Source organism: Benincasa hispida, chromosome 10 (assembly GCF_027475165.1).
Source record: "Benincasa hispida cultivar pf3 chromosome 10, pf3_genome.v1.1, whole genome shotgun sequence".
In the NCBI taxonomy this organism is placed as follows: Eukaryota; Viridiplantae; Streptophyta; class Magnoliopsida; order Cucurbitales; family Cucurbitaceae; genus Benincasa; species Benincasa hispida.
This window is the reverse complement of record NC_143487.1, coordinates 41,059,881-41,083,232: the sequence shown is the minus strand read 5'-3', so window position 1 is coordinate 41,083,232 and position 23,352 is coordinate 41,059,881. Positions and strand designations below refer to the sequence as shown.

Here is a 23,352-nt window from a genome sequence, read left to right as displayed (position 1 = left end):
GATATCATAATTTATTTACACAGTGATAGACACAGATAGTTGTCTATCTGTATCTGTCTACTAATTTTCTTACTAAAGTTCACCTACCTGATATCGGTAGATAAAGTCAAATAGGCACTATCTGTGCCTATCACAACTAGTTTTTGTGTCTATCACCTGCCTGATATCAATAGATAATTTTTGTACTTCTTCAGTTCTATTGAAAAGTGAAGATACTATTAAAAATAACGCAAGAACATCATAAATCAGAAAATAACATTCATAAAGTCCAATGTTAATCCATATATCTATACATGTATTACAATGAAAAATAATGATTAAATCATTTGATTAATTGGTTCAAGTTTGCAAGTCCTACTATTGTGGCCTTTACAATTACAACGAGTACATTTCGATGAACTTTTAAATTCACCTACATATGGAATTCTTTGTTTTTCAGGTCTTCCAACTTGACGTTTAACAATAGAAGGTAACACTTTCATGACATCATCTTTAGCTCTCCAATCCAAATGAACTTCAACAGGTCTAGCACAACACTTGTATGTTGCTGACAATGTTCTTCTATAATAAAAGTCAGCTACATAAGAACAGGTATCTAAATTAAGCATTCGAAGAACAAAAAGTGCATGTGCACATGGAATTTCCTCAAAATCCCATACTCGAAAACTGGAAGAACCCAATTCTAGCTTCACTATGAACTGTTTATGTCCATCCATTATCTTGTATTCAGTGTTGCTAATGGGATCAACCTAATAGATAAATACAAGAAAGTAATCAGTATCAATAAATAAAATACTATCATAGTCTATCTGAGATAGATAGAGATAGGATTCTATCAGTGTCTATTTGAGATAAACAGAGATAGAGCACTATCAGTGTCTATCTGAGATAGATAATAATAGATAGACAATAAAAAAAAAAAGAAAACAAAATTCTTACCAAGAAACTTCTTGACTTTTTGTGTTTTCATCGTAATATGTTATTAGCCCAAGAAGTCGAAACAATTTTCATTGCAAAAGAAGCTTTACTGCAATCATAAAACCACTTTGGTAATATATCTCTTATTGAACTAAGCAAGCTAGCCACGTGTAGTTCTCTAGCATCTTTAAAAACTGTCTTTATACTTTCTACAACATTCGATGTGAGACCACTTCTCAAACCCAATACTACTAAGATAACTTCTAATATTTGGATAGATTGACTCCATGGATCTCACATGGTACTCAAAGTCAACAATAGTGTAGGCATTAGCACAACTAAAGAAATTATTATCAAGCAATGGATCCTTAAAATGAAGTTTCAAGTTTCTTAAGAGATGCTATATGCACACACAATGCTTAACATTAGTAAACACTCTTAAAACTTCTTTAAGAATGCTAAGATGCCTATCAGAAATAATGACTAGATTCTCTCGTTTCCCAAAACAACTTCGTAAGTTTTCATAAAACCATATCCATGATACGTCATTTTCAGAATCTACGATAGCAAATGCAAGGGGAAAGATGATGGAATACATAAGCATGCAACGGAAGCAAACAGAATCAATAAGCACTTTAATTACATTTAATCTGAGTTCTCAAGCATGCTATTTCATAAATTCAAAAGAGGGTTTCAAGAAGAACATACATTTGACGATTTCTCCCAAATCCAAGCTGCTCTTCACTCCAAATCAGCTCCAAATCGACAATGGACCATCGAGGGATCTTCTCTACTATTCTCAGCCTTGAATTTGAGTGGTGGAACTCGAATTTGTGTGATTTTGGTAAAGGATATTGAGGGTTCTTGTGAGGAAGAAGATGAAGTAGCAGAAACTCCTTTCGGCTCAAGAACCCCTTACTTTCTTCTTCAGACTTGAGAGTTTTATATTTCTTCAGCATGCAAGCATTCCTCAACCACCAAATGACTAGAACCTACTTCTCAATTCAAGTGGGATTTGTGTATGCTTGTAGGAAGAACACCTCCTTCTCAAGTTGTTTGTGGGCAAAACCCATATAATCCAATTTTTCATTTCAATAATCATTTAATTAAAAAATTAATCAAAAAATTGATTTAATTACCTCATAATTGATCAAATATCAAAATTCAATTTCTTAAATTGAATTTTAAATTGGAAATTAATTTGAATTTTAATTAATTAAACATTATTAATTAATTAATTTAATATCAAATATCAAATTAATCACATATTAAATTCAAACATGAATCTAATTCATGTAATTGATATTTAAATCAATATTTAAATATCATAAATTCTCCAATTTCGTTTAATTTCAATAAATTAAATGTTAAATAATTATATTAAATATAGTTTATGCAAACTCTAATTTGAATTTGAACTTATCCAAATTCAAACCCTAATTTTAATTTGAACATTTCAAATTGATATCATTCCAAATTCATGCAATTTAATAATTCAAGGTGTTCATGTTTTACGAGCTAGTAGAGAGATCTTATGGACCTACAGATCATGAGCTCCAACGATTAAGAGTAATTGGCTAAAGCTCGTTAGACCAAATTAATTAGTATTCGTTAACTATCAAGTCGCACCACTATAGCTCAATAGTTGCATCCTCCTCATTGTAGATATATTTGTGTCCACATGATTTAACCATAACTAGTAAGTCGACCCTTCATAGGTTGTTCGTAATAATGCCTGGGTCAATATGATGTTTTACCCCGATATTACATCTTGTTCCTTAAGTTCCTACTGATCCTCCAACGAACAATTGGTTTTGATCTAATCATTAAACCAGATCCCTATTGGGCCAGTGAGAGGTTGGGGCCCCTTATTCAAGACCTGGATTCAGTACTTAAGAGAACAACCTTTTCTCTATCCCTAAATTGGGTACGTGTGAATTCCGTCTTGCACCCTATGTCCCTAACTATCTACCCAGTATGGGAGGCTTATTGAGCTGGTGTTGTTGAGCCAACCCTCACTCATGCAAATCTAAGGATAATCCCGAATAAATAGGAGTTCATAGTTAGCTTAGGATTAAGATCGAGATACGTAGGTCATCTAAGCGAAATAGTAAGTCTTAAACAATAAAAAGCGTTATAAAGTAAGAGTGACTTATTTCTTGTTTCGATCATATGCAAACTCATTGTATAGGACACTCCCACTCTTCATGTCATTACATGAACGAATCTGGATCACTTCGTTTGTAGTATCTTTACAACAACTTGTAATAACTACAGAGTAGGTTGTATCTGATAGTGTTACCAGAATAAGGTACTGATAACTAGTAGAAATGCACGTTATTATAAGCCTTTTATTTAGAATTATGAGGGCTAACGAGTGGAATATGTGGTGATTATCCTAATGTGAAAAGTGAGCTTGCATCGATCAACATTGAAAATCTCGGCTAACCCAATATTATGTGTTATTCTGCATCCAAATGTCTACTTTTGTAGCTATCGCAGGAATCGATCGCATGCGGTGATTCCCACCATCGCAAAAGGCGATCGCATACGTTCGTTGCATGGATGTTGCGGCCATTAATCGCATGCGTCCATCGCATAAAGGTTGAGATTACAGAGTAATAACCATAATAAAGGGATGAACGTAAGAGTGGTGGAATGCTATAGTACTTCGGAAACCAAGCATGAACGCATACCTTGGGAGTATCAAAAGCTGATGTTGACATTTTACCTACCATGCCGTTAGTAGCAGAGATTCATAGTAGGTCTATCACGCCGTTAGCAGCAGAAATTCAGAGTAGGTCCATTAATGCTGTCGATGATCGAGCTCTATAAATAGAGCCTTAGAGTCCAACTTCAAATCATCCGAGCTTCTGCCTTAGGGCAGATCCTTGTGATCACAGACGAAAGCGTGAGAAGACATTCTTTAAGAGTTCTTCATTCCTCCAACCATTCCGAGTGGCGACCGGAGCTTCGCCGAAGATAGATCTCGAGAGAGACTACTCCACCGCCCATCTATGGCACCACCGGCAGCCTTGAAACACATTTGATGGAAGTAAGACATTGCCTACATCTCTCTTCTATCTCTATATTGTATTACATTTTGACTTAAGACATTAATACATTTTGTAATCAATGCATCTCGTGATTTCCTTCGATTCCATCTTCATTTACCTCTTCTTTATCATCCTTCACTTTCATTGCAACGACTAAGTAAGATTGCTAGAGTATTGCATACTTAATCATGCGGCATAGACATATGAAGCATGTAGCAAACCTCCGAGAGGTGTGCGTTGCGCGAGTATTGTGAGAAAATCCTCATTGCTTAATGTGAGGCTATAGCAACGCTTGTCTATGAGCAGTCACAATGCTTGTCTATGAGCTGATCAACATCGACTAACTGCCCGAGAGGGTAAGTAGTGTAACTCACTAAGCAAAGTAAGCAGTGTTCTTAGAGATAGGAATAATCTTATGTCGACCATGCTTTATGTGATTACCTTGTCTTATGAGTGCATCATTCATCATTTGGACATACTTAAGAGAGCAGTCTAAAAACCAAATCTAGGCTTGAGAGAGTCAGATTAGATCGCATGAGCAAGAGTAGAGGCTTATGAATAAGTTCTATTTGCTATTACACATCGCATGCACCCTATAGATAGGATATGATAGTATGCGGTCACATCGCATGTGTCTAGAAATAGGATACGGTGGTATACGGTCACCTTATTTATGTGTTAGATCACATGAGCAAGAATAGAGACTTAGACATAAGTCCTATTGACACTATCGCATATGCATCCTATGCGCCTAGACAATTGTGTATAGCATAATCGCATAACTTGTGCTGGTTGGGTTTACCCTTGCAATCAAGCTTATTGATGCAGTGAAATCATCCCCTCCACCATTTTATCTATTTTTCCATGCATCTTATTATGCGTTAACAGTTGTCGTGTCCCTACCAACTCTCATAATCATACTTCCATTGCTTAATCTGTTTAGTTAGGAGTAGGAGTAGCGCATAGTCCTTAAACTTCATTATTCTTTTATTCTTCATCGCAAACACATTACTTCATAACATTTAGCTACAAGTCCCTGAGTTCGACCTCGGATCACCTTGAGAAACTTGCGATCTCGTTATACTTGGTGAAAGAGCAAGAAAACTTATGGCAGGAATGCATGGTCATCGCATAGGTTCTTAGACGCATATTGCATATTCTTTAGTCCAACATATGACCAGTGACGCATGGAGAACGAACGCATATCATAAGATAAATACATATTTATTCACTCAATTTTTTGCGTATCAAGTTTTTTGCACCGTTGCCGGGGACTTGGCAGCTAATAGTTTGTTGATTTTTGTGTTTTCGCAGGTGCACCTTTTTACCTTGGGAGTATTGTAGCTTGTGCGACCAAGTTGCAAACAATATTTGAAGTATAGGCGATGCGCCGAAAGCCAGTATTGACCCCGAGATAGAAAGGCTATCTGTTGCATGAGCTGAAAGCAGTTATAAGCGCATGACGACCAACATACGCCCAACAATTGTCGGAAGTTCCAATAGGTCAGAAGCCTCTTGACCTAAGCAGTTGAGATCAATCTCCTACATGGAAGACTCCTTGCGGTGGCTTCACTCCAATTTCTCCAGGGACGTCTTCTACGCTATCTTTACCTTGCTTTCCTAGTTTAGCTTATTTATTTAATTATAGTTGTTTTGGATATGTGACTGCTTCTTGGATGTGGTGTGCATTTTCTCCTTGTAGGTGCGACAATAATTCTCCTCGGTGCGAAGTTAGAATGGAAGAATAGAGAGTTAGTGAGTCATTAGTATGTTCATATTCATGCTCATACTTAGAAGATGGAGACAAGCTAAGAGACGAAGAGGCCGAGAGATCATTCCCGGACAGCCCGAGAGACTGCCGGGAAACACTACATAGGGAGAGAGGGCCAACACTTGCGAAAGCAAAAATGTTCATCTGGACAGAGTTGGAGTGAAAAAGACAGTGTAAAAGGCCTCGAGGAGCAAGACATTGCTACTAGGTTTCTTATCTCTACATTCCATTGTTATTCTATATTCTACATTTTAGTTATAGAAAATGGAAATCTCATTTCAACTTATGTTCAATCTCTTCATACTTTGCATGAGTAGCTAAATTTCCGAATGGGATGAGAAGTACTTAGCTTGCATGACCTAAGATTTACACTTTATGCGATCATCTTGTCTTATGTATGCGTCATTCACCCTTTAGAGATACTTGAGAGTATAGTCTAAAGAAAGAATCTAAACTTGAGGGAGTCAGATTAGAATCTAGGCTTGAGAGAGTCAGATTAGAACTGCATAAGCAAGAGATAGAAACTTAGACATAAGTTCTATTGCTATTAATGCATCACATGCACCCTAGAAATAAGATATGATAGTATGCGGTCACCTTGTGTATGTGTGCATCATTTATCATCGCATAGACAAGAATAGAGCCTTAGACATAAGTCCTATCTACATTTTCGTATACATCGCATGCGTCCTAGAAATAGGAATTATGGCATTTGCATTGAGAGATGACATGCTGTTATTTGTGTGTAGCATGATCACATAACTTGTACGTAATCTTAGGAAGTGTTAGCTAAACCCCTTCTCAACCCGTTCATCGCATACTCATTGTAATTCTCAATTTCATCAACTCTTTATTCGAACTCCGTCGCATAGGAAATATTCTTAAATAAAACACCATCCAACTTATTTGTTTTCACTACCGCAAGAGAATCAAATTTACTGTAGCATATTTACTCAGTAGTCCCTGTGTTCGACCTTGGACTTACCAGGAAACCTCGCATCACCATTTACAACGCATCAGGAAACCTCGCATCACCATTCACCTTCTGTCAGCTATCTCTAGGAACTTGTTTCCTGTGAGAAAGTACAGACATGATTAGCGGCACCTTAATCAATTATCCAGGTTTTATTATTTTTCACTAAACATGCTTCGATAACAAGCAAATCATATTTATCTTGTTGTTCGAATTTTGCATTTTCATCTATATTGTCCAAAACTTTAGATGTGTTGGGAAATAGAAGACAATCATCTGTAAAAACTCTTTTGAAGATATCAACTGCTAATAATTTGTTTGTTGATTTAATTTTATCGTTAACTAATTCGAAAGTTAGTATTCTAGAAGAATTCGACATGCTGAAAAATTTCAAACAAATTCGAATTAGAAAATTACAACTAAATCCAAAATCAAGTTTTAACAAAACAAGTAATAATGTACCCATAACCATGATTTATTTGCAACGATACTATAGTGAGTCAGAATACATGCTACCGAGGGGCAGTCAGATAATCCTTCACTAAAGCAAACAATTTTGACCAAACACTATATCCAAAACAACTCTTATTCATATAGTCGTTTTGTTACCATTTTGGTCAGAAATTACTAATACTTTAGTAATTCTGTAAGTGTAACCCTTCGTTTTCAGGCGTTAGAGGTCGGCCCCAACTATGCTACCAAAATGGAGAGTCAAGGTTGGGAATGGACCTAAGAAATCCTCTCTATTTTTGGAGTTTGAGTTGTTTCGAATCCTATGTTACAACACTTCGTGGGCATAGCCGTCGTTAAACGACTAGCAAGGGCCGCCTAAAGCAAAGCAACAAGTGCAACTTAGGAATCTCACGATCCAAACTAACGAAAGAAACCACAGGACAAGTTGACACAAATCCGTCACCCACTTACTATGAACTATCTCCCCCGTTCACCTTGTTATTGACTCATACAAACACTTTCCGTATGGAGGTCACTCCTAGGGTGACACGAAACGTCATATGAATCTCACGGTGTGAACTATGTGGAGATGTGGCAGTTTAAATCTATTTATCATATATTTGATTTATGTTTGAATGACTTCCCTTTATTCACTAGAATCCAAATTTATGAAAATACGTTCCGTATGGAGGTCACTCCTAGGGTGACACGAAGTACCGTTTAAATCTCGATTGTGAACTCTTAGAGATGTGAGAGCTAAAAATAATGCATCGTATATGTTATTAATCTTCCACTTATGTGTTCTAATAACTTCATCATATATAAGTTTATTAAACTCCCACTGAAGTGTTCTATTAATATGGGTAAAATTATACTTAGGTTATTTTCGGCTAATTAAAACAACCCTAAGTCTAAGTGGTTTATCCAAGTATAACATTTATAGCTGGATTTTAACCTACAATGTCTAGGTGATAAATAGTTTTATTACCTCACACCGCTCATGTACGCTTATAAAACCGATTAACAACATTAAATTATTCGGTTTAATCCCCAGGTAGGAGGTGTTTCGTAGACCATCAACTTAAGTACCTCCAGCCTTAGACAGGATTATCTACCGGTTGAGTTTGTAAATAGGTTTTACAAGATGTCGACCTATTTTAACTTATTAAAATGGGTGATTAACTTATGTGAGCATGCATCTTATCTTCGTTATAAATTTTAATGTCTAACTCAATTTTATAACAACTTATAAAAATTAGACATGCTCTTACATCCACAACATATATCAAAGGCATTCATATTTAATATAACAGTTATATTAAATAACAAAAACCCTAAACATGCATTCTATACATTATAACAGATTATAACATATATATAATGCATGTAACATGCTTCCTATGGTGGGTTTTTAAATCTAAAGGACATACAATCTGCACAAACATGTTTAAATTTAAATACAACATACATCACATGCATAATTATTTTTTTAAAAAAAATACTGATATGGTTCCGCCTTGGCATCGAAGGCAAGCATAATAACTAAATTATTACAAAATCGGTCCATAACCAACTTAAAAATGGTGTAGAATAGCTCGAATCGACCCAAACTGGACCCGAATCACTTGAACTGAACCTTCAAGACATCAAAATGGGTGGAATCGGTCCAAATATGGTTGAATCAGACTGGATTGGGGCTAAACCGGACCAAAACTGAAGAAAATTAGTCAAATCGGCCCTCCTCGATCGTCTTCACTCAGTCAAACTAGTTCAGACTTGCTACTCGACCAAAAACTCGCTCCTCGCTCAAAATCTCGTTGGAAAGCTTTGAAATCTTGTTGGAAACTTGAAATCTCACTTGAAAGCTTGAATTCTCGCTCCTCGAAGAATTCTAATCGATTTTATGGTGGCAATAGGAGAAAAGGTTTCTTCATAATCAATCCCTTCTCTTTGGGTAAAACCTTTTGCCACGAGTCTTGCTTTGTAGGTCTATACCTTACTAGCTTGGTCTCGTTTTCTCTTGTAGATCCATTTGCAACTGAAACTGTATAGATAGACAGTGATAGAAATTTGCTAAGTAAAATGGATCACATCTAGATTCATTTTACTAAACTTTTCAAAACATCTTGGAATCAAGGTGTATGATTCAACTGCATCTCCTTTTAACATCTTTACTAGATGTTTTTTTGCATCCAAGCTTTTTGATAACTTATAATAACTCCAAGTTTTGTACGAGCCTTATGTATCTAGGAATGGATTGATTAGTAGACATGAACCTAAAAACATCTATCAAGCAATTGGCAGTTAATGATGAAGAAGCTTGCCTATGACAACTTTGAGTGGTGTTCAATGGATAGTTATGCTTAGAAATGTACTTCCTAAGCATCCATAACTCACTGTTCTTATACCGAGATGCCCTAACATACCATTTTTAGTCTTCTTGCAAACATTTAACTCAACAGACTTTGAATGTGATCTCTGTCTATCAATATCTATCAGATAGACAGTGATAGAGTTTTATCTCTGTCTATCACTGGTAGATAAAGATAGACTTCTATATTTGTCTATCAACGATACACCCAATCACAATGAGTAGTTCTATCTTGATGATACAATACAATACAAAGTAATAAGTTCAATTCAAAATAAAACAAGGAAAAAACAAAGAGATAGACAAAGATAGGCGTCTATCTTTGTCTATTAGGGATAAACAAAGATAGAGTTCTATCTCTGTCTGTCAGGAATAGTCAGAGATAGGCATCTTTCTCCGTCTATTTAAGATAGTCAGAGATAAGAATCTATCTCTGTCTATCTATGATAGTCAGAGATAAAGTTCTATATCTGTCTATCACTGATAGACAAAGATAGACTTCTATTTCTGCCTATTAGTGATAGACAAAGATAGACTTTTATATCTGTCTATCAATCCGTCTCTTTGGTAAACCTTCGAATTCATCAACTAAATATTAAATGAATATTTAGAGTTAATTTTGGGTTGAATCAAGCCAAAAAAAAAAAATGCAAATTATTGTTTATTTGTTTGTATTTTTTACAAGTTTTTATAAACATACATGTGCCTATTAATTAAAATTTGATTTACTCAGATTCTGGTGCTGATTGGAACGAGGAGTTCATGTAAGCTGCGTAGATATGCACATCTTTTTTTCTTGTAATAGTTGAATAAGATGTTGATCGTGTTCAAAATTTTAAGAATTGGTTGTTTCAACCATATGAGCTATTATAAATTGAAGGAAGATCTTCTATCTTTGTCTATTAGGGATAGACAAAGATAGGTGTCTATATTTATCTATCTAAGATAGACAAATAATAGTACAAATTGTCATCAAATTTATGCACTTTCGGTTATGTCTTTTATGCGTTTATGAGAATTAATCATTTTCCGTTGCATGCAAAGGAATTATGAAGAAGATTCTGAACGCGATCAACAAAGACATTACCATTGTAATTCATTCGCAAAGACATTACTAGGCTACGAAATGTGAAGAAGAAGAAGAATAAAAAGAAGAAGAAGAAGAAGAAGAAACAGAGTCACAAAATCCAAAAGAAAAAGAACAACTAAGAAGGTGATTTGAAATCGAATCTTCAAAGTATTAACACTTCCTCACTGTTTCTCATTTCAATTGTTTGTAAAGGAAGGAAAAGAAAAAGAACTCTACCTGTGATCGATGGAATCAACGAAGAAGAATGAAAACCTCTGACCTGTGTAGTGAAGAACAATGAAATTGATCAATGAAGAAGAAGAAAATGAATAACAACCAATCGATCATATTAGTTATATTTCTCTTAACCCGTTACTTAATTATCCAATCAATTTAGAAAAAACACATGTAATCATAGAACCCTAATTAAACTATTAATTTAGTTTTTGCAATGATACTTCAGAAGTTTAGAGCAATAGGCACCGAAGGGCAATTAGCTACTCCTCCCATGAATTGAGACAACCTTAGCTAATCACTAATACCAGAATAACTCTTATTCCTATAGTTTTTGGCTACTATTTTTCGATCAATGATTCATTAACTAGCTTAATTCATCCTAAGTGTTAACCCTATCATTTTTGGATCCCAAAGGTACTGTAAGCTCTCAACTTATTTTACTAATTCTTTATAGGTTATAGTATTATGAAGGTTAATATACTTATATGCCATGTGATGAGGTGTGTGTATGCATCAAGGGTTGAGAGAAGGGAATTTGGCTAAGTGTTTGGAAACGGTACTCACATATAATGGAAGGTAGCACTTACAATGCAAGTTTTGATCGTGTGGGTGAGCTTATCGCATAAGGGTGGAATGAAGAGTGTGCGAGCAACTAAGCAAGCCTAGGTGGTTGCATATTGGGCACCAAGAATTACCAAGAAGATAGGAAGGTTGATCGAGGGTGAGGTCTAGACGATCACTAGAAGTATATGGCTTGAAGACTCAACGAATGGGACTAGTGCATAACCATGAGAGAAAGTGTGATAAAATGTGCAAGGAGGTTAGTTGAGGGGCTGGTGAGCAGCAACCTCCTCCCTCTGAGCACCAAAGGTATGAGGGCCTAGGTGGTTGCATATTGGATAGAGCCTAGCATTTCCGTGATGGTTGTACGGTGTGGCTAGGCATGGCACCAATGATACATTGAGGTTAAGAGTGTTGGATCGACACCATCACGCAGCAGAAGAGTTCAGGATCTATAAGCATTCTAATTCATTTATTTTGTGTTGAAAAGAAACATGCTAAAAACAGAGTATAATGGGTTTCATGAACATACCTTGGCCGAACCAACGAAATCTCCATTTCTAGTTGTAAAATCCTCTGACTCCTTGTGTAAACCACCACAAGATCTTCCTTACTATCCTCTTGGTACTCTAGATTGAGTTGTCGGACTCAAAATAAGCTGGAATCAAAGGGAATATAGAGAAAGCTCACTGAACAGAACCCATTGAAGAACACCTTGTTCATTTGAATTTTCTAGCAAAAATTCAGTCGGTTCATCACTTATTCTTTACTCCAATCTCTTCAATATATTTCAAACTATCATGCAAAGAGATGTGCTGCATGGGATGCAGCTCATGCTTGGAGTAAACCAAGAGAAGAGGTGGTGGGTTCCTTGTGAGCAAGTTAAAGATGAACTTGAAAAACCCATTTTTCAAGTTTTGTGTTATTTTTCAATATCCAAAAATTTATTTTGATTTTAAAATCATATTTTATTTCTAAAATCAAAATTTATTAATTTTACAAATTAGTTTTCTAATAAAATTAATAAATAATTATTTAAACAATTTAAATAATTCTAATTAATTTAATATCTAATATTAAATTAATTTTTACACAAATTCATCTTCATATATTTAAGTCATATTTAAATATATTTTTTCCAATTCCGTTTAATTCTAATTTGAACGTTTCAAATTAACTCATCACATTACTCTATAGCTAATACATTTCCGAGCTAGTAGGGGGATCTCATGTACCTACAGATCATGGGCTCCAACGATCCGAGATCAATTGGCTAAACTAATTAAACCGATCTGACCCCCATTCATTAGCTAATGGGTCACTCCACTAAAGCCCATAATTGAACTTCCCTCACTGTAGATATATTACGTCCACTCGATATAACCATGATTAGTAAGTTAACCCTTCATAGGTTGTTCGCAATAACAACTGGGTCAAATCTCTGTTTTACCCCCAAAATTACCTCTTGTTCCTTAAGTCCCCACTGATCCCTTAATGAACAATTGTTTTGTGATCCAATCACAAAACCGAGTCCCTCTCATACCTTATGAGAGGGCGGGATCCCTTGTTCAAGCCCCAGAATCAGCACTTAAGGGAATAACCTCTCTACTATCCCTTAAGCGGGTAGAAGTGAATTCCCTCTTGCACCTTATGTCCTCAGCTATCTATCCGGTCTTACCCCTAAAATGGTAGTCATATTGAGCTGGCGCTGTTGAGCCAACCCTCACCTATGCAAATCTAAGGGCAATCCCAGATAAACAGGAGTTCATAGTTAGCTCAAGATTAAGATCAAGTTACCTAGGTCATCGCTTTGAAATAGTCAGTCTTAAACAGTAAACAACGTTATAAAGTAAGAGTGACTCATTTCGTGGTTGGATCTTGTACAAACTATTTTACACAAGGACACCCCCACTCCTCATTTCCAACATGAACGAATTAGGATCACTTCGTTTGTAGCATTTTACAACTCCTTGTAACAACTACAGAGCAGGCCGTATCCAATAGGGTTACCAGAATAAGGTACTCAACCTTATCCATGCACTATAGATCATTTTGACTATTTATTCGAACCTGATCCACCTTTATGTCTCCACATAAAATTTAAGTATTCATCCAATAGTTAAGGGACTTTTAGGTTTATTGGATTTCTATTCAAGTAATAGATGTATTCAATAACACCTTTATTGAATTTTCACAATAAGCTCCATTGTTTACATACCACGAGTTTTAGAGCAACTGAGCCCTGGGCGTTGAACATAAGAGCGATAGCTACAAGGCTAAGGGCGATGGTCGCAAGGCAAGACTAAGGCGATCGAGTGTTGGCAAAGGAGGCTATGTGGCCATGTAGGGGCAGTGCGATGAGGTGGTGTAAGCACCCTGCTTAACAATTAGTTAGAGGACTAAGTGGCAGGATTAGAGGCCTTAAACCAAAATTAAATGGCCTAAGTGTCACATTAAGAGGACTTATATTCATGCAAGCTTAGTTATAAAATGAGGAGCTCAACTTTATGATTTTTCCTTGTGCCAAAGAGAGGGAAATGCTGCCAAATTAAAGAGTATGGAGTGTCGAAGGTGACTTAGGGTTGTCGGACAGAAATTCCCATAGGAACAAGTTTCGAATTTCAGATTTCCCCAAGTGTGCAAGGCTCTCAGATCACTTGTGCAGGCTGCAAATTTTTGAGAATTTTGAGTTTTTCAGGTGGAATCTGATGCTAAAAGTTTGAAGTAAGTTAGTTATCACATGTGGGAACAAATTCTTTGAAGGAATTTTTTTAAGAAAACGCCTAAATTTTGAGTTATTTACACTGGAAGATAAACCTAGGAAACTGATAGGTTGAGTAAGCAAGCTGTTGCACCCCAAGCACAAGTGAGTAGCTGCTCGGTCAAGGCCATGCAGTGATGAACAGCATGAAGGATGGTTGTGTATGCTATGTAGTAAGTGTGGCTTGAGGTGTGTGATTGTGCTATGTGTGCTGAGTGACGCGGCTAGGCGCTGTGCATATGCTGTGTGACACGACTAGGCACGCGAGGCATGTGTTGAATGGGTAGGTGAGTGGGACGCCTCTTGAGCACCCTCGGACGACCGTGTGTGTGGGTAACAAGGTGTGATTGTGAGGACAAACACCCATAGGAGGTCTACACAGCCTGAGGAATTAGCCTAATTGTCTTAGGTGAACGAGGAACTACATGCTCGTGTATGGTACTAAGGATTTGATCCTTACTGGATACACTGATTCTGATTTTCAAACTGATAAAGATGCTAGAAAGTCTACATCTGGATCAGTGTTCACTCTTAATGGAGGAGCAATAGTGTGGAGAAGTGTAAAGCAAAACTGTATTGCGGACTCCACAATGGAAGCTAAATACGTAGTTGCTTGTGAAGCAGCAAAGGAAGCAGTATGGTTGAGGAAATTCTTGACAGATTTGGAAGTCGTTCCAAATATGCATCTGTCTATCACCGTATATTGTGATAATAGTGGTGTAGGTGCAAACTCAAGAGAACCAAGAAGCCACAAGCACGACAAGCATATTGAGCGCAAATACCATCTGATCCGAGAGATTGTACATCGTGGAGACGTTGTAGTAACCCAGATATCTTCTGAGCAAAACATTGTTGATCCTTTTACAAAGGTCCTCACGGCTAAAGTGTTTGAAGGTCACCTACAGAGTCTAGGTCTATGAAGTTTGTAAACTAGGACAAGTGGGAGAATTTTTGGGTATATGCCCTAGTTTATTGTATTCATATGTTTATTGTACTCATATATTTCTCACTTAAATTCAACATTGTAATACTCCACTAGGAGTTTTAGTCCAAATGGGAGTTTGTTGGATTTTATGTCCTAAAACTCGTAGTTTGTAAATTAATAAATATATTCTGTTTTATTTTTCGATAAAGTTGTTATTGAAATTGTAATCTTAAATCCAATAAACTAAGGTTCCGAGGCTATTTAATGTAATTTGAACTTTATGTAGTGACATAAATGTGGATCAAGTTCAAATATATAGTCAAAATGGTCTATAGTATATGAATTAGGTTGGGTGCCTTATTCTGGGGACACTATGGATGCGGCCCACTTTGTAGATAGTACAAACGATGTGATCCTGAATCGTTCATATAGAGATATGTGAGTGGGGTTATCCTATGTAAAGAGTTTATATAAGACTGAACCATGAAATAGTCACTTTTTACGTTTTAAATACCGTTTTATGTATAAAACTGACTATTTCGTTAATTGATGACCTAGGTAACTTAATCTTAATCCTGAGCTAACTATGAACTCCTGTTCACTCAGAATTATCCTTAGATCTGCATCGGTGAGGGCAGCTCAATATCGCTGGCCCAATAAGCCTCCCATTTCAGGGGTAAGATCGGGTGGATAGTTGGGAACATAGGGTGCAAGACGAAATTCACTCCTACCCGTTATAAGGACAGTAGATAGGTTGTTCCCTTTAGTACTGAATCCAGGTCTTGAACAAGGGGCCCCACCCTCTCCTTGGCCCGAGAGGGATTTGGTTTATAGGTTGGACCTTAAACCAATTGTTCATTAGAGGATAAGTGGAACTTAAGGAACAAGATGTGGTCTTATGGGTAAAACGGTTTTTATGACCCAACCAAGATTACGAACAACCTGTGAAGGATTAACTTACTAATCATGGTTATATCAAATGGACACAAATATATCTATAGTGAGGGGAGTGCAACTACGGGACTTTAATGGAATGACCCGTTAGTTAACAAATGTTGATTAGCTCCGTCTAAAGAGTTTAGCTAGCTAATCTTGGATCTTGGAGCCCATGATCTATAGGTCCATTAGGTTCCCCTACTAGCTCATGTGGAATAAACTTAGAACAGTATGATAGAATAATTCGAATTGTTCGAATTAGGTAGAGAAAGAGAAATCGACAAGTATATGTGATATAGTGGTCGGGTTTTTCAGCTTAGAAATACAGCTTTAATATTTAAATGTGATTTAAATATCAAGAATATGAATACGTTCATATTTGGAAGCTCGAAAATGATGGAAATAGTCAAAGTTGTAAAAAATCAAAGAGTTGACTTTTGACTTTGAAAAGTCAAAACTTTGACCGACCTTATATTCAAATGTGATTTGAATTTCGAGAAAATGAATGTGGATTCATGCTCAGGAGGTCAAAATTAGTCAACACGAGAAAAATCATAAAAAGTCAAAATGTTGACTTTTTGGTCAAAGTTTGACTTTCACCAAATGACTATTTTGCTCTTTGACTATAGTTAGTGGGAAAATCCAAACTTTTGTTGGATAATTCCATTAACAAAATAGTGGGCTAGGTGTTGGCTTATAGTGGAGACATTAAGCCCACTAAGTGAGTAGATTCTAGGTGTTGGGTTTTTTGTGAAGTTTTTTCATATAATTGTTGCATGCCTTTTTTTTCTATAAATTGGGCTTTTCAATTTAGTTAAAAGACTTTTGCCATTTTGAATATTAGTTTTCTGATATTTGGCTGGAAAATTACAACTTTGTGAAGAAAAAAGGAAACACCCAAACCTACTCAAAATTCCATTCCTTATTTTCATCTATTTTTTCTCTCTCGGTTCTCTTCATCCACCGGGTCTCACAACTCGGTTCTGAGTCCAGAGGATAGTAGGTCAACTATAGTGGTGGTCCAAAAGAGTTCGGGTCGAGATTCAACGAGGAGAAGCGGCTTTCGGGAGCTTCAAAGGTAGCATCTCTACACTTTTAATTCACTGTTTTTCCTTCAATTGCATACTATTATCCTTTAATTTAGAAGCAATTAGAGTGTAATTAGATCCCAATTCCGCTGCGTATGTCTTGTATTCCATCAGGTATGGTGTATCCAGGGTATATGAGTAGCTTTTGTGGCATAACCCCGTGCACGTAGGTGTTATCGACGTTAGTTGTGTTGAGATTACTCCACACCAACCAAGGATTCTCGACATTGAGTGATTGAGTAAAAGGGATCTCCTCAATTAAGAATTGATGAGTGAAGGAGGTTCTCTTGTAGTGAGAACATGGTTTTCAGGGTTTTTAATTATTATGATGATTTTTATGTTTTATGATGTAAACATATATAAACCCTGAACTTCTAAAGAAGTTATACGTTTTAATGACATTTGTTGATTAAATTTTAAAATAAGTCACTCATTGGGCTATTAGCTCACTTTTCTTTTCCAATGTTTCTTTTTCCTTCCAGATAACGGCCTACACCCCAGAGCCTAGCTGATATGCCAGTCTGCCACACGAGTAGATCAAGTTTTGAGGGTCAAAGAGAAACTTTAGGTCTTTACCTTATTTTGCTAAGTTTTTCATATGCATACTAGGGACTAGAAACCGACTTAAGTTGAGAGCCCACTACTGAGTAATCCTGGAGATGGTTGTGTTTGTAATATGTTTGTATGTATTTTCTGTGTGCCTGGAGTCTCTAAGTATTTTGTATGGTTAATGGAATTGTTTAGCGAAAATTTTATGTTTTTGTAATTAAGTGCTTAACCAATATGCTAGGCCTAAGGTAAACTTTTTAAGGGGGAATGGGTAGTAGATGTCATAAAAAGATTGGCATCTACTGTCTTCACACTTCCTTCTAGGTTGAAAGGGAATCTAGGAGGGGATGCGAAAGACAACTGTTGAAGATTATCCTAAGAAACCCTATCCACTGTTGGAGTTTGCATTGTTTTGACTCCTATGATCAGGCCCTTGAAGGGATGGTTATTCCAGGACGACGTGCAGGCGGACCATAGGAATCAACGATGCAACCTAATGGAGGAGACCATAGGATACATTGACATGCGTCTCTCTCCCACTTAATATGCACTCTTTCTATATTCACCTTTTTATTGACCCATGAAAACACTTTCCGAAGGGAGGCCACGCCTAGGGCGACACGAAGCCGAGCATATAATTTTTATGGTTTTATTATACTTAGTAAAACCGACTAATGAATTTATCTAAGTCCTTTTAATTTGCTCAATATACATTTATATTGAATGATTTAACAATACTTGATTTCATTTATTAATCTCTATAATAAAATCAATCCTTTATTGCATGCTTATAAAATATTTGCTCAATTCACCTTCCAGATTGGTTTCCAGATGGAGGTGTTCTATTTCCGTGAGCTTAAATACCCCCGCTTGAACAAAACATTCCTTAGATAAAGGTCCCTTATTGGCAATTATCTTATAAATTTAATCTTTCAACGGAATTCATTTTAATCCTATCAAAACAAATTAAAAGATTAATCTATTTATAATCTCATTAGAAAAACTTCCAACATAAGTCTAGATGAATTAATTTTAAACCATTTAAAATTAATTTGGACCTATATTTGCATGCAACTCTTAGTTATAAATTTTAATTCTAATTTCATTATACTCATAACTGTTATAAAATAATGAAATATAAAATCTATACATTTGCATTTGTGTCATTGAACAAATATATCGTTTATATTAATCTAAGTAGTGTCATGCACAATGCAAATTCCTTTTTCATTGTAAAATATAACTCTTGTATTTAACAATCATTAACCATCATCAACCATCATGTCATCCTACATCATAACAATATAACATTGTATGATGCATAAACATGCTTAATGTACCATACATCTAAATAATATAATATTTATATTAAGATGCATGAGCATGTTAATTTAATCATGCATCTAAAAATATAACATTTATATTTGGACATGATGCATGAACATGTTTATCCTAAGTGGGATTTTAATTTAAATGACATACATTATGCACCATTCAACACTAATTTAAATCGTATATCTCATGCATAATTAAATTAATTAGTAATTAATTGGACAGGATTTTGACACTCTAAAATTAATTAAATTAATATAACTAATTTATATTAATCTAATTAATTGAAATAAAAAAAACACAAAAAAACAAAGGAAAAAAAATACATTAGCAAAACTTGAACACACGACACCAAGCAAAGGCTACAACCAACAAACCAACAAAAAATTTGATAACATTTAAAGGCGCGATTTTTATATATACTAATTGCAGCGCCTGCAGTAGCACATCAGTCTCGAATAGACAAAGCATCGCGCCTTCCACCTCATATCGCAATGACGTTGTTGGGTAGAATGCCCCTTTTTTAGCAACACTTGCTCCACGATCGACATGGACTTACAAACTCGAAGAAAAACTTTAAATGCCCAAAATACAATGGACCTTTACATTTTATTCAAATTAAAATACAAGTACTATGTGCCAAAACTCATAAACATTGAATATTGCAAATCGATGCTCGAACATTCAAAATGTAGAATAGAAACCCTACCTTTAAGCTAGATTTTGTTTAAAAAATATGAAGAGCGAAATGCAAGAAATTGGCTCTGATATCAATTGTTGGGATCGAATCCCAAGTGAAAGTGTGTGAATGTCTTGCATTTCGATTTTTCAATTTAAATGAAACAAAATCAACACATAAAACAGAACTAAACAGGGGACAAACATGTAATAAATCAACATGCTAATTGAAGAGTAAAAAGGGGAAGAAGAATATCACATACCTTCGTCGATTCCCTCGTTGTCTTGTCCATAACGATTCTCCAACGAACAATGGACATTACTGTAAGTGAGACCTTGTTATTCTCTTAGGAATCAAAGGTTAGGAGAGTGGTCTCTACACTTTGGATGATGAAGAAGAATAAAGAATATGGAGAACAGAAATTTTGAGAGGAGATTAATTTGGAAGCTAGGGTTTCATTTCACCAAATGAATTCTTCCCGTGCCCTAATTTGGGCAAAATAACAAATTTATATGGAGATCTTCTCCATAGCTTTCCAAAATTACCCTTAGGGCTAATTTAATTAAATAACCATTATTTAATTAATTAGTCCATTAGTAAAATAACCATATTAAATCCGAATTAATATATATTTAATTAATTAATAAACATCATATGTTTATTTGCCTCCACCTCTCAAAATTAATTAATTAATTCTTTATGAATCAAATTCATAAGAATTTAATACGTGAATCCTATTCAAATATTTCTTTCTTAATTATAGATTAGGTCTATAATTGAATATATCATATTAATCTCATTAATATGTTATTGCATCAATTGATTTGAACAATTCAAATCATTTCTCTTTTCCTTTAATGAGCTAACAAGGGGACTTTATGGACATACAGATTAAAAGCTCTAATGATATGAGATTAATTAATTAAACTCTTTAATTAAATTAATCAATATTCATTAACTATTGAGCACTCCACTAAAGACCGATAGCTGCACTCTTCGCACTGTAGATATATTTCTGTATCCAGAATATAAACAATAACAACAAATTAGTCCTTCACGAGTGTTCTAATGCCTACTGGGTCAAATTACTGTTCTACCCTTGGGTTACCTCTGACTCCTTAAGTACCAGTGCTCCTTTAACGAACAACCTGTTTATGGTCCAACCAATAAAGAGAAACCCCTTTCCGACCAATGAGGGGGTATGATCCTTTGTTCAAGTCCCAAAGACACAACTTAAGGGAACATTCATCTACTTACCCTGAAGTTGGGAATGAGGGAATTTCATCTTGTATTATTATGTTCCCAGCTCCTCACTCAGTCTTGTCCCCAAAATTAGGCTTATTGAGTCGGCAAACTGAGCATTCTCACCTATACAAATCAAAGGATAATCCCTCATGAACAAGAGTTCATAATACACTCAGGATTAAGACTAAGTTGCCTAGGTCATCCAATTGAAATAGGAACCAAACTAGTTAAGCACTTGTAGAAATACAAGTTATTTATGCTGCCTTATTCAGATATTGCGGCCAAAAGAGAGTATGCGTTGATTATATAGAAATTAGCTAAGAAATACAATAATTATGAATTATTGCAAATACACCCACTAACATCATTAAGATGGTAGAAAAGAATATTTCTATTCTATTTTGCAGGAAATCAAGTCACCACTTGCGATCAAGGCTCAAAGAGAAATTGAACAACGCATCTCCGTCGCATTGCGCCCATCAATCAACAATGAAGAAACGATCAATGCAATGACGGCGCATGCGACAGTCGATCCAGAACTGAATTTCAACCGCATGCGGTAATAAAAACAACATCGCATGCCAGCATATGATTGAAAGATGCAAATGAGCAACGCAAATGCGGAGGATTGTGACACGTGTACAACTAACCATTGTGCATATTCGACGGACTGATTACATAACAGAAGGAATATTTATTCCACCATTTTCGGAATTTCCATAACAATAAAGTAGGGTCCACAAGTCAAAGAGTCAAAGCTTTTTGCCTATAAATACCCTCCACTGAAAAGATATACTTGATATGGGGGCTATTTGATACGAGGCTATTGAGAGAAAGGATGAGCTGAGTGCTGATCGGAGAAAATTTGAGAAGAGAAGAGACAAGGCCGAGAGGTGAGTCTCAGTGTAAATCTGCCAAATCCCCGCCGTGAAGCACTATACCTAGATCTCTGCTACTGGACGAGCAAGCCTGAGAGGGAAACTCTTCCTTCCATTTGATCCACATGCCGGCAAGCGATTTCTCCATCCAGATCCGTGTCAAGAAGTTGGCACTCATCTGTATTTGTTTCTAACTCTTATTCATCAATTGCATTTAATTTTCTTAATCTCTTCATTCACAAACATCTATCAGACACTTGATTATATAGTTAAATGTCTTGATCATTGTCATATCCATCTTTCTGTCTACTTCCGTTCCTCCATTAATCGCTTTCTCCACGATGTTTTCTTAATCCCTTGGTGATTAATATGAATTAAACAAGTGACTTAATCTGTGCTAAAGAAATAAAGATGTTTAGCTAAAGCATGCTAGACGACATCTTCACTTGTGAGAGCAGAAGTGAAGGTGCCATTCTAATCTGTCGAGAGAAGCTTAGAAGAATGCGTTAACTAAAGCGAGAAGTACTTCCAAAGATGGAAGCAACCTTGCGTTCATTACGTTCATCCCTGTTTCACAACAGAGATGTGGGAACGCGGCCGATCACCGAGAGGTGTACGACAAAGGAAAGCGGAACCGTACTTATTTGTTTAATGCAATTAAGGAACTTGCGATGTTTGTACTAATTATCCTTTCTCTTTCTGCTTCACAGATAAGCTTTGCCACTGCATAACACGATCTTTGTATAATATTCACAGTCAATCTTAACCTCGGTTTCTTGTATCATGTATCATCATAGCTTAGGTTTATTTTATCGCACTTTACTTTTATCGCAATTGACTTTATTATCACATTTTATCGCTTATCTTTACTTTATCACATTTTTAAATACCTGTACACACAACTTTTACAAATTGAAAAACCCCCGGTCACATATATCACAAATGTAATGCATGTAACCTAAAACAATTCCTGTGTTCGACCTTGAATCACACCGAGAAACTTACGGTGGAATTATACTTGGTTCCAACGCAAGGAAACTTGTGACAACGCACAACATACTACAAGAGCATTCATTAATAACGCATATCTAGAAGTAGTATCGCATATAGTAAATAAAGTCATCATTCATCCATGCGTTGTATGACATAAGATCATAAGATTAGAATACATTCCATGTTGTCAAGTTTATGGCATATCTATATCATCAAGTTTATGGCAATAGAAGATATATATCTATGTCTTTACAAGTTACAAGTTTATGGTGTTGTTGCCGGGGATTGGTTAACGGTTATTGTTTGAGTATGTTTGTGGTATTTTGCAGGACAGATCTCGTTGTATTGGCTGTTCAACGCGGAGATCAGTCTGACAGTTTATGAGTACTGGTACCAAACAAGAATTTGAAGCTGACCCTGAGATCAAGCGTACCTTTCACACACGGGCATGTCAGAATCGAGCAAGGTGAAAGAAAGCAGCTAATATGGCAGATAATAACGATAATATGGCTCCCATAGGAAATCAAGGGGCAGTACGGCCAACGCAGGATCCTGTT

The 23,352-nt window shown here is 35.9% G+C and overlaps 1 pseudogene across 1 annotated transcript; it reads right to left on the bottom strand.

The window, feature by feature from the left end:
- Positions 1-317: 317 nt before the first annotated feature.
- Positions 318-1,210, bottom strand: LOC120089079 (uncharacterized; annotated as a pseudogene). Its single transcript, XR_016524126.1, has 2 exons — positions 940-1,210; positions 318-749 (listed from the first exon to the last, which is right to left on the bottom strand). The product of XR_016524126.1 is annotated as an uncharacterized LOC120089079 (transcript).
- Between the last annotated feature and the right edge of the window lie 22,142 nt (positions 1,211-23,352).